This window comes from Bufo bufo, chromosome 2, assembly GCF_905171765.1.
Source record: "Bufo bufo chromosome 2, aBufBuf1.1, whole genome shotgun sequence".
NCBI classification, from domain to species: Eukaryota; Metazoa; Chordata; class Amphibia; order Anura; family Bufonidae; genus Bufo; species Bufo bufo.
The window spans coordinates 696,197,584-696,210,353 of NC_053390.1; positions in this window are offsets into that span (position 1 = coordinate 696,197,584).

Here is a 12,770-nt window from a genome sequence, read left to right on the forward strand (position 1 = left end):
TGAACTCACTATGCCCATCAGCGAATACCTTGGGGTCTCTTCTTTCCAAAATGGGGTCACTTGTGGGGAAGTTATACTGCCCTGGCATTCTAGGGGCCCAAATGTGTGGTAAGGAGTTTGAAATCAAATTCTGTAAAAAATGACCAGTGAAATCCGAAAGGTGCTCTTTGGAATATGGGCCCCTTTGCCCACCTAGGCTGCAAAAAAGTGTCACACATCTGGTATCTCCGTACTCAGGAGAAGGTGGGGAATGTGTTTTGGGGTGTCATTTTATATATACCCATGCTGGGTGAGAGAAATATCTTGGCAAAAGACAACTTTTCCCATTTTTTTATACAAAGTTGTCATTTGACCAAGATATTTATCTCACCCAGCATGGGTATATGTAAAAAGACACCCCAAAACACATTCCTCAACTTCTCCTGAGTACGGGGATACCAGATGTGTGACACTTTTTTGCAGCCTAGGTGGGCAAAGGGGCCCATATTCCAAAGAGCACCTTTCGGATTTCACTCCTCATTTTTTCCTGAATTTGATTTCAAACTCCTTACCACACATTTGGGCCCCTAGAATACCAGGGCAGTATAACTACCCCACAAGTGACCCCATTTTGGAAAGAAGACACCCCAAGGTATTCCGTGAGGGGCATGGCGAGTTCCTAGAATTTTTTATTTTTTGTCACAAGTTAGTGGAAAATAATAATTTTTTTTTTATTTTTTTTTTTCATACAAAGTCTCATATTCCACAAACTTGTGACAAAAAATAAAAACTTCCATGAACTCACTATGCCCATCAGCGAATACCTTGGGGTCTCTTCTTTCCAAAATGGGGTCACTTGTGGGGTAGTTATACTGCCCTGGCATTCTAGGGGCCCAAATGTGTGGTAAGTAGGTAAATGACCTGTGAAATCCGAAAGGTGCTCTTTGGAATGTGGGCCCCTTTGCCCACCTAGGCTGCAAAAAAGTGTCACACATCTGGTATCTCTGTATTCAGGAGAAGTTGAGGAATGTGTTTTGGGGTGTCATTTTACATATACCCATGCTGGGTGAGATAAATATCTTGGTCAAATGCCAACTTTGTATAAAAAAATGGGAAAAGTTGTCTTTTGCCAAGATATTTCTCTCACCCAGCATGGGTATATGTAAAATGACACCCCAAAACACATTCCCCAACTTCTCCCGATTACGGAGATACCAGATGTGTGACACTTTTTTGCAGCCTAGGTGGGCAAAGGGGCCCATATTCAAAAGAGCACCTTTCGGATTTCACAGGTCATTTTTTACAGAATTTGATTTCAAACTCCTTACCACACATTTGGGCCCCTAGAATGCCAGGGCAGTATAACTACCCCACAAGTGACCCCATTTTGGAAAGAAGAGACCCCAAGGTATTCGCTGATGGGCATAGTGAGTTCATGGAACTTTTTATTTTTTGTCACAAGTTAGTGGAATATGAGACTTTGTATGAAAAAAAAAAAAAAAAAAAATCATCATTTGCCACTAACTTGTGACAAAAAATAAAAAATTCTAGGAACTCGCCATGCCCCTCACGGAATACCTTGGGGTGTCTTCTTTCCAAAATGGGGTCACTTGTGGGGTAGTTATACTGCCCTGGCATTTTCCAGGGGCCCTAATGTGTGGTAAGTAGGTAAATGACCTGTGAAATCCTAAAGGTGCTCTTTGGAATATGGGCCCCTTTGCCCACCTAGGCTGCAAAAAAGTGTCACACATGTGGTATCGCCGTATTCAGGAGAAGTTGGGGAATGTGTTTTGGGGTGTCATTTTACATATACCCATGCTGGGTGAGAGAAATATCTTGGCAAAAGACAACTTTTCCCATTTTTTTATACAAAGTTGGCATTTGACCAAGATATTTCTCTCACCCAGCATGGGTATATGTAAAATGACACCCCAAAACACATTCCCCAACTTCTCCTGAGTACGGCGATACCAGATGTGTGACACTTTTTTGCAGCCTAGATGCGCAAAGGTGCCCAAATTCCTTTTAGGAGGGCATTTTTAGACATTTGGATACCAGACTTCTTCTCACGCTTTGGGGCCCCTAGAATGCCAGAGCAGTATAAATACCCCACATGTGACCCCATTTTGGAAAGAAGACACCCCAAGGTATTCAATGAGGGGCATGGCGAGTTCATAGAAATTTTTTTTTTTTGGCACAAGTTAGCGGAAATTGATATTTTTAATTTTTTTCTAACAAAGTCTCCCGTTCCGCTAACTTGGGACAAAAATTTCAATCTTTCATGGACTCAATATGCCCCTCACGGAATACCTGGGGGTGTCTTCTTTCCGAAATGGGGTCACATGTGGGGTATTTATACTGCCCTGGCATTCTAGGGGCCCTAAAGCGTGAGAAGAAGTCTGGAATATAAATGTCTAAAAAATTTTACGCATTTGGATTCCGTGAGGGGTATGGTGAGTTCATGTGAGATTTTATTTTTTGACACAAGTTAGTGGAATATGAGACTTTGTAAGAAAAAAAAAAAAAATTCTGCTAACTTGGGCCAAAAAAATATCTGAATGGAGCCTTACAGAGGGGTGATCAATGACAGGGGGGTGATCAATGACAGGGGGGTGATCAATGACAGGGGGGGTGATCAATGACAGGGGGGTTGATCAATGACAGGGGGGTGATCAGGGAGTCTATATGGGGTGATCACCACAGTCATTGATCACGCCCCTGTAAGGCTTCATTCAGACGTCCGGATGCGTTTTGCGGATCCGATCCATCTATCAGTGCATCCGTAAAAATCATGCGGACATCTGAATGGAGCTTTACAGGGGGGTAATCAATGACAGGGGGGTGATCAGGGAGTCTATATGGGGTGATCACCACAGTCATTGATCACTCCCCTGTAAGGCTTCATTCAGACGTCCGGATGCGTTTTGCGGATCCGATCCATCTATCAGTGGATCCGTAAAAATCATGCGGACATCTGAATGGAGCTTTACAGGGGGGTGATCAATGACAGGGGGGTGATCAGGGAGTCTATATGGGGTGATCACCACAGTCATTGATCATGCCCCTGTAAGGCTTCATTCAGACGTCCGGATGCGTTTTGCGGATCGGATCCATCTATCAGTGCATCCGTAAAAATCATGCGGACATCTGAATGGAGCTTTACAGGGGGGTGATCAATGACAGGGGGGTGATCAGGGAGTCTATATGGGGTGATCACCACAGTCATTGATCACGCCCCTGTAAGGCTTCATTCAGACGTCCGGATGCGTTTTGCGGATCGGATCCATCTATCAGTGCATCCGTAAAAATCATGCGGACATCTGAATGGAGCTTTACAGGGGGGTGATCAGGGAGTCTATATGGGGTGATCACCACAGTCATTGATCACGCCCCTGTAAGGCTTCATTCAGACGTCCGGATGCGTTTTGCGGATCGGATCCATCTATCAGTGCATCCGTAAAAATCATGCGGACATCTGAATGGAGCTTTACAGGGGGTTGATCAATGACAGGGGTGTAATCAATGACAGGGGGGGTGATCAGGGAGTCTATATGGGGTGATAACCACAGTCATTGATCACGCCCCTGTAAGGCTTCATTCAGACGTCCGGATGCGTTTTGCGGATCCGATCCATCTATCAGTGGATCCGTAAAAATCATGCGGACATCTGAATGGAGCTTTACAGGGGGGTAATCAATGACAGGGGGGTGATCAATGACAGGGGGGTGATCAGGGAGTCTATATGGGGTGATCAGGGGTGATCAGGGGCTAATAAGGGGTTAATAAGTGACGGGGGGGGGTGTAGTGTAGTGTAGTGGTGCTTGGTGGGACTTTACTGAGCTACCTGTGTCCTCTGGTGGTCGATCCAAACAAAGGGGACCACCAGAGGACCAGGTAGCAGGTATATTAGACGCTGTTATCAAAACAGCGTCTAATATACCTGTTAGGGGTTAAAAAAAACACATCTCCAGCCTGCCAGCGAACGATCGCCGCTGGCAGGCTGGAGATCAACTCTCTTACCTTCCGTTCCTGTGAGCGCGCGCGCCTGTGTGCGCGCGTTCACAGGAAATCTCGCCCATCGCGAGATGACGCATATATGCGTGACTCTGCGCAGGGCTGCCACCTCCGGAACGCGATCCTGCGTTAGGCGGTCCGGAGGTGGTTAAACTACTGTACGGGCACACGGTAGGGCGTAGAGGGAAAGAAGCGCTGTGGGGTTTTTGGAAGGCAGATTTTGCTGGACTGGTTTATTTAGACCATGTCCCATTTGAAGCCCCCCTGATGCACCTTTAGAGTAGAAACTCCATAAAAGTGACCCTATCTAATAAACTACACCCCTCAATGTATTCAAAACCGATTTCACAAACGTCGTTAACCCTCTAGGTGTTGCACAAGAGCTATTGGCAAATGGAGATGAAATTTGAGAATTTCTATTTTTTGGCAAATTTTCAATTTTAATCCATTTTTTTCCAGTAACAAAGCAAGGGTTAACAGGCAAACAATATGCTATATTTATTGCCCCAATTCTTTAGTTTGCAGAAACACTCCATATGTGGCCATAAACTACTATACGGGCACACGGTAGGGCGTAGAGTTAAAGGTGTGCCGTGTGGTTTTGGAAGGCAGATTTTGCTGGACTGGTTTATTTACACCATGTCACATTTGAAGCCGCCCTGATGCACCCCTAGAGTAGAAACTCCATAAAAGTGACCCCATTTTGGAAACTACGGGATAAGGTGGCAGCTTTTTTGGGGACTATTTTTAGGGTACATACAGTAAGGTCCATAAATATTGGGACATCACCACAATTCTAACATGTTTGGCTCTATACACCACCACAATGGATTTGAAATGAAACGAACAAGATGTGCTTTAACTGCAGACTGTCAGCTTTAATTTGAGGATATTTACATCCAAATCAGGTGAACGGTGTAGGAATTACAACAGTTTGCATATGTGCCCCCCACTTGTTAAGGAACCAAAAGTAATGGGTCAATTGGCTTCTCAGCTGTTCCATGGCCAGGCGTGTGTTATTCCCTCATTATCCCAATTACAATGAGCAGATAGAAGGTCCAGAGTTCATTTCAAGTGTGCTATTTGCATTTGCAATCTGCTGCTGTCAACTCTCAAGATGTGATCCAAAGAGCCATCACTATCAGTGAAGCAAGCCATCATTAGGCTGAAAAAAAAAAAAAAACATCAGAGAGATAGCAAAAATATTAGGCGTGGCCAAAACAACTGTTTGGAACATTCTTAAAAAGATGGAACGCACCGATGAGCTCAGCAACACTAAAAGACCCGGAAGACCACGGAAAACAACTGTGGTGGATGACTGAAGAACTCTTTCCCTGGTGAAGAAAACACCCTTCACAAAAGTTGGCCAGATCAAGAACACTCTCCAGGAGGTAGGTGTATGTGTGTCAAAGTCAACAATCAAGAGAAGACTTCACCAGAGTGAATACAGAGGGTTCACCACAAGATGTAAACCATTGATGAGCCTCAAAAACAGGAAGACCAGATTAGAGTTTGCCAAACGACATCTAAAAAAGCCTTCACAGTTCTGGAAAAACATCCTATGGACAGATGAGACCAAGATCAACTTGTACCAGATTGATGGGAAGAGAAGAGTATAGAGAAGGAAAGGAATTGCTCATGATCCTAAGCATACCACCTCATCAGTGAAGCATGGTGGTGGTAGTGTCATGGCGTGGGCATGTATGGCTGCAAATGGAACTGGTTGTCTTGTATTTATTGATGATGTGACTGCTGACAAAAGCAGCAGGATGAATTCTAAAGTGTTTCGGGCAATATTACCTGCTCATATTCAGCCAAATGCTTCAGAACTCATTGGACGGCGCTTCACAGTGCAGATGGACAATGACCCAAAGCATACTGCAAAAGCAACCAAAGAGTTTTTTTAAGTTAAAGCAGTGGAATGTTATGCAATGGCTAAGTCAATCACCTGACCTGAATCCGATTGAGCATGCATTTCACTTGCTGGAGACAAAACTGAAGGGAAAATGCCCCAAGAACAAGCAGGAACTGAATACAGTTGCAGTAGAGGCCTGGCAGAGCATCACCAGGGATGAAACCCAGCGTCTGGTGATGTCTGTGTCTTCCAAACTTCAGGCTGTAATTGACTGCAAAGGATTTGCAACCAAGTATTAAAAAGTTAAAGTTTGATTTATGATTATTATTCTGTCCCATTACTTTTGGTCTCTTAACAAGTGGGAGGCACATATGCAAACTGTTCTAATTCCTACACCGTTCACCTGATTTGGATGTAAATACACTCAAATTAAAGCTGACAGTCTGCAGTTAAAGCACATCTTGTTCGTTTCATTTCAAATCTATTGTGGTGGTGTATAGAGCCAAAAATGCTAGAATTGTGTCGATGTTCCAATATTTATGGATCTGACTGTATTATTTTTGGTTTATCTATATTACATTTTTGTGAGGCAAGGTTATCAAAAATAGAAATTCTGAAATTACATCTCCATTTGCCATAAACTGTTGAGGAACACCTAAAGGGTTATTAAAGTTTGTGAAATCAGTTTTGAATACCTTGAGGGGTTTAGTTTCTTAGATGGGGTCGCTTTTATGGAGTTTCTACTCTAGGGGTGCATCAGGGGGGCTTCAAATGGGGCATGGTGGCAAAAAAAAAAAGGCCATCAAAATCTGCCTTCCAGAAACCATACAGCGTTCCTTTCCTTCTGCGCCCTGCCGTTTGGCCATACAGCAGTTTATGGGTAATAAATATTAAGTTTTGTTTAGCTGTTAACCCTTGCTTTGTTACTGAAAAAAAACAAATTAAAATGGAAAATTGGCACAATTTTTATTGAATTTTTTTGACAGTGTTCATCTGAGGAGTTAGGTCAGTGTTTCCCAACCAGTGTGCCTCCAGCTGTTGCAAAACTACAACTCCCAGCATGCCCGCACAGCCAAAGGCTGTCCGGGCATGCTGGGAGTTGTAGTTTTGCAACAGCTGGAGGCACACTGGTTGGGAAACACTGAGTTAGGTCATGGGGTATTTTTATAGAGCAGATTCTTACGGTCGCGGCGATACCTAATGTCTACTTTTTTTATTTATTTATGTTTTACACTATATTATCTTTTTATATAAAAAAATTAAAAAAACATTTTAGTATCTCCATAGTCTGAGTCATTTTCTGTTTTTGTTTTTAGCAGATTATCTTAGGTAGGGGCTCATTTTTTTGCGGGATGAGAAGACGGTTTTATTGGCATTCTTTTGGGGGGCATATGACTTTTTGATCGCTTGCTATTACAATTTTTGTGATGTAAGGTGACAAAAAAAACTTTTTTTTTGCACCGTTTTTATTTAATTTTTTTGACCGTGTTCATCTGAGGGGTTAGGTCATGGGGTATTTTATAGAGCAGATGCTTACGGACGTGGCGATACCTAATATGTCAACTTTTTTTATTTATTTTAGTTTTACCAACTAATTTTTTTGAAAACATTTTTTTTTGTTTTAGTGTTTGAAGTCTGAGAACCATAGTTTTTATTAGATTGTCAGTGGCTAAATTTGTGAAGGGGAATTTAAATTTAGTACTCCATGGAAGTGTGGTACTCCCTGAAGCAACCAATAATGCAGAGGATGATCGGGGCACCTGTAACACTGAGTAGTGGTGTCCTACCGTATCCCCCTCCTGTGACACACTCTGCACTTTTTTTGGGCCCGTCCCTTCTTTTCAGTGTGGGGGAACCACACCTGGAATGTGTTGGCCAGGGACGATCCGGGCGCCTCCAGTTGCCGAGGTACTCCAGCCTGCTCTTTCCCGGTCAGAAAAGATCAGGTCCTCATAGAACTGAAGGAATGTCCCTGTGTTGCCAGCGTTCCGGGACAGCACAAAAGAGTTGTACAAGGCAAGCTGCAGCAAGTAGACAGCAACTTTTTTGTACAATGCCCGGGTTTTGCGCATGGCATTATATGGCTTGAGGACTTGATCAGAGAGATCAACTCCTCCCATATACCGATTGTAGTCGACGATCGGGTCTGAGGACCGTTGCCGCGGTACCTCGCACAGGGACAGGAGTGATGCCGTTACCGTGAATTGTGGACAGTAGAGATGGCCTTGCGGTTCACCCGGCGGTCGTTTCGCGGCGAACTTTGTGTGTTCGCGATTCGCCGAACATGCTAACATATGGAGAAATTTGCGCCTGCCATATTCTTTTACATTGTGAAGAACTTTGATCCATGACACATCCATCAGGTGGTACAGGACAGCCAATTGAGATGTTTCTGCACATGGACATATCCCGTACCTTATAAATAATCCTGATCTGGCCGCCATTTTACATTCAGTGTTTTGCCAGTGTTGGGAGAGGTTGCTGTGTTGAGCAGGGACAGGCTGTTAGTGACACAAAATGCTAGCTAATAGGGCCACAAAATTCATTTTAAGCACTAGAATAGGTGTGCTATCGATATGTGTGATACACAGAGGGGTGCGATATACTTATAATATACTTTTATAATGAGTCAAAAAACACATAGATCTATATGGTGATCACCTGGAAGTTAGGGGCTAGGGGCTTACTAGGGCCATTTTTTTATAGGGTAAGGTTCCGGACGGGGTCGCTCTTATCAGGGCGGGTGGTCTGTGGTTAGGCTATAAGGGCCAGAATAGCACCCCCCTGTAGGGCAATATCAGGGACAGTTCTTTGCCCACCCTGTCCTTCAATACCACATCATCATCTAGCCCAGGGATAGATGTTTTTTTGCTTTCCCTCCTGGATTAATCGATGTGCACTGGAACCCCCCGGATTGTGGTAGGACATATGGTTTCTGATTTGGTGCCGCCGAGCACCTGATTTAGTGCCGCCGAGCACTTGTTATTGCCTACCACATCTATGCTTTTTGGTTAACTTTAATAATTAAATTTATTTTCATTTTGAGGGATATCTTTTCCATTTACACGTCCGCAAAATGGGTCCGCATCCGTTCCGCAATTTTGCGGAACGGGTGCATACCCATTCATTTTCAATGGGGCCGGAATGTGCTGTCCGCATCCGCATTTGCGGATCCACATCCGCATTTGCGGATCCGCACTTCCGCATCTGTGCTTCCATTTCCGCAAAAAAATAGAACATGTCCTATTCTTGTCCGCAATTGCAGACAAGATTAGGTATTTTCTATTATAGTGCCGGCGATGTGCGGTCCACAAATAGCGAAATGCACATTGGGCGGTGTCCGTGTTTTGCAAATCCGCAAAACACTTACGGACGTGTGAATGGACCCACATAGTAAAATTATTAAAGGTTGCGTTTTATCTTCTTGTATATTCTAATGGATTGCCTTCCTTGTACAATGTTATAATATACTTTCTATGTTAGAAAGTATATTATAGTGCAGGCATGCTCAACCTGCGGCCCTCCAGCTGTTGTAAAACTACAACTCCCACAATGCCCTGCTGTAGGCTGATAGCTGTAGGCTGTTCGGGCATGCTGGGAATTGTAATTTTGCAACATCTGGAGGGCCGCAGGTTGAGCATGCCTGTTATAGTGCATTTGTATTGTGCGGCAGTTGTGTGCGGTTCTGCTGCGATATTGCAGGAATATTAAGGGACAAGTGTTATTGGAACAAATGATTTCTACTGGTGTGATATACCAGTCGTCACCAAAAAAAACTGATTGAAGCGGGGTGTTATATACCAATATACTTTCTTTATAGTGAATTTGGGTACTGTATAGTGCATTTGCGCATGCCCGTACGCGAAAATTATATTGCCGATATTTCACATTGAAAAAAAAATGAATGCAGATCGCAAATTCGAATAATACATCTGGTATGTCACTGTCCATGTTGTAGGACTATTTGTGCACTTCTAGTAATTATTTCTTGGCTGCAAATATGAGCTGAAGGTTTTTCAGGTTCGCCTGCCATTAAAATGAATGGGACCTGCCGCGAACTTGCGATTCGCGAACATTTGATCGCGTTCGTGCGATCGCGTTTGCGAACCGTCCCGGCAGATGTTCGTCCATCACTAGTGGATAGTACAAGGACATCCCTCTTGTCCCTAAATCGGGTGTCTGGGGTCAACAGCACAGCTGTGTGACCCTAGATCCCCCCACGGGTGCTGCAGCTTGCCCCCCCCACAACTTTTCTTGGGGCGCAAGCGTTTTTTTTCTTTTTTTCCTGCGTACGCTGACTGTGGCCGGCACTTTTAGCGTCCAGCCACTGTTAGCGCATCGCACACCCCACCGGTTTGTGAACATTTGATCGCGTTTGTGCGATTGCGTTTGCGAACCGTCCCGGCAGATGTTTGTCCATCACTAGTGGATAGTACAAGGACATCCCTCTTGTCCCTAAATCGGGTGTCTGGGGTCCACAGCACAGCTGTGTGACCCTAGATCCCCCCACGGGTGCTGCAGCTTGTCCCCCTGCCCCCCCACAACTTTTTTTGGGGCGCAAGCAGTTTTTTTCTTTTTTTCCTGCGTACGCTGACTCTGGCCGGCACTTTTTTTAGCATCCGGCCACTGTTAGCGCATCGCACACCCCACCGCTGATCAACTTTGGACAGTTGATCAGCGAGTTTTAATTTTATTATTTTTTCACATTTTTTGTCCTTTTTTTTACTTCTTTTTTTTTTTTTTTGTCTGTTAGGTTTAGGGTAAGTTCGTGAACACCCGTGCCCCCACACACACCCGTATCTGACCAGCAACAGATTTCCACTGGTAAGAGCATGGGTCGCACCCCTGGGGATAGGTACCTGAAGGGGGTCGCGGTACCATAAGCGGACGTGGATCTGGCGGCGAGGGACTGGGACAAGGCGATTCCAGTATAAAAGTTATCCACGGACAGGTGGTAACCCTTATCCCTGGGTGCATAAGGTCCCACACAAGTTTCCCGCTAACATCCAGAGTGGGGGGACATTCTGGGGGTTGTATAAGGGAATCTCGCCCCTCGTACACACAAAACTTGTAAGTCTACCCTGAGCAGTGGCGTCGCCAGGGGGGGCCAGAGGGGGCCACGCCCCCCCCTACATCATGCTGTGCCCCCCCATGTGCCCCCCCAACTAAAATGCCCCCCACAAGTGAGCCACCGCCGCCAGGCACAGGGAGATGAGCGCTTCCATTGCGCTCATCTCCATTGTAATCTGCCTGTGCCAGCGGAGGTGCAGGGGAGGGAGAGGCGTGTCCCTTCCCCTTCCTCTGATAGGCTGCTGGCCTAGTGCCTGCTGCCTATCAGAGGCCGGTGCAGGCGGGGCGATGACGTCATCGCGCCGCCTGAGCCTTACAGCGCGGGACACAGGAAGAGTCTGCATCACATCGCTGACACTGAGGTAAGTATAAGTGTTTTTTTTTTTTTTTTTACAATAGTGTTACTGGCACATTGGGGGGGCTTATTACAATGGGGGGGGGACAGACGGACTTAATACTGGCACATGATGCGGGGGGACTTATTACAATGGGGGGCTTATTACAATGGGGGGGGCTTATTACAATGGGGGGACTTAATACTGGCACATGATGTGGGGGACTTAATACTGGCACATGATGGGGGGGACTTAATACTGGCACATGATGGGGGGCTTAATACTGGCACATGATGGGGGGGCTTAATACTGGCACATGATGGGGGGGCTTAATACTGGCATGTAATGGGGGCTTATTACTGGCACGTAATGGGGGCTTATTACTAGCACGTAATCGGGGGGCTTATTACTGGCACGTGATGGGGGCTTATTACTGGCACGTGATGGGGGGCTTATTACTGGCACGTGATGGGGGGCTTATTACTGGCACGTGATGGGGGGACTTAATACTGGCACATGATGGGGGACTTAATACTGGCACATGATGGGGGGGACTTAATACTGGCACATGATGGGGGGGCTTAATACTGGCACATGATGGGGGGCTTAATACTGGCACATGATGGGGGGGCTTAATACTGGCACGTAATGGGGGGCTTATTACTGGCACATAATGGGGGGCTTATTACTAGCACGTAATGGGGGGCTTATTACTGGCACATGATGGGGGCTTATTACTGGCACGTGATGGGGGGCTTATTACTGGCACGTGATGGGGGGCTTATTACTGGCCCGTGATGGGGGGCTTATTACTGGCACGTGATGGGGGGCTTATTACTGGCACGTAATGGGGGGCTTATTACTAGCACGTAATGGGGGGGGCTTATTACTGGCACGTGATGGGGGCTTATTACTGGCACATTGGGGGGCTTATTACTGGCACGTGATGGGGGGCTTATTACTGGCACGTAATGGTGGGCTTATTACTGGCACGTGATAAGGGCTTATTACTGGCACATTATTGGTGGGCACTATAGGGGCATCTACTGAGGCCACAAGGAAGGGGTGTTTTATATGGGGGGCTCTGTACAGTAGCATTTTATACTGGGACACATTATGGTGGGTACTATGGAGAAGGGTAGACAGAAGTACTATGGAGTCATCTACGGGGGGCACTAAGAAGAGGTATTTTATACTTGAAAATTATGGGGAAACTGAGGGCCTCTACTGGGGCACGATATATGGGGCATTTTATACTGGTACATTATGGGGGGCACTAGCAGGAAGGGGGGAGAGGAGCACTATGGGGGCATTTACTGGGGCACTATATAGGGGTATTTTATACTGGCACATTATGGGGGACATTAGCTCAACTGGGGGCATAAGGGGGTATGTTTTGCACATTATAAGGAGAATTATTTCTACTGGGGGGAATTATGGTGGGTTTTATTACTCCCCCTTGGTATGACCCCCTAGTAGCAGCACCAGCCTCTCCCTGCTCTGTGACCCCTCTGCCC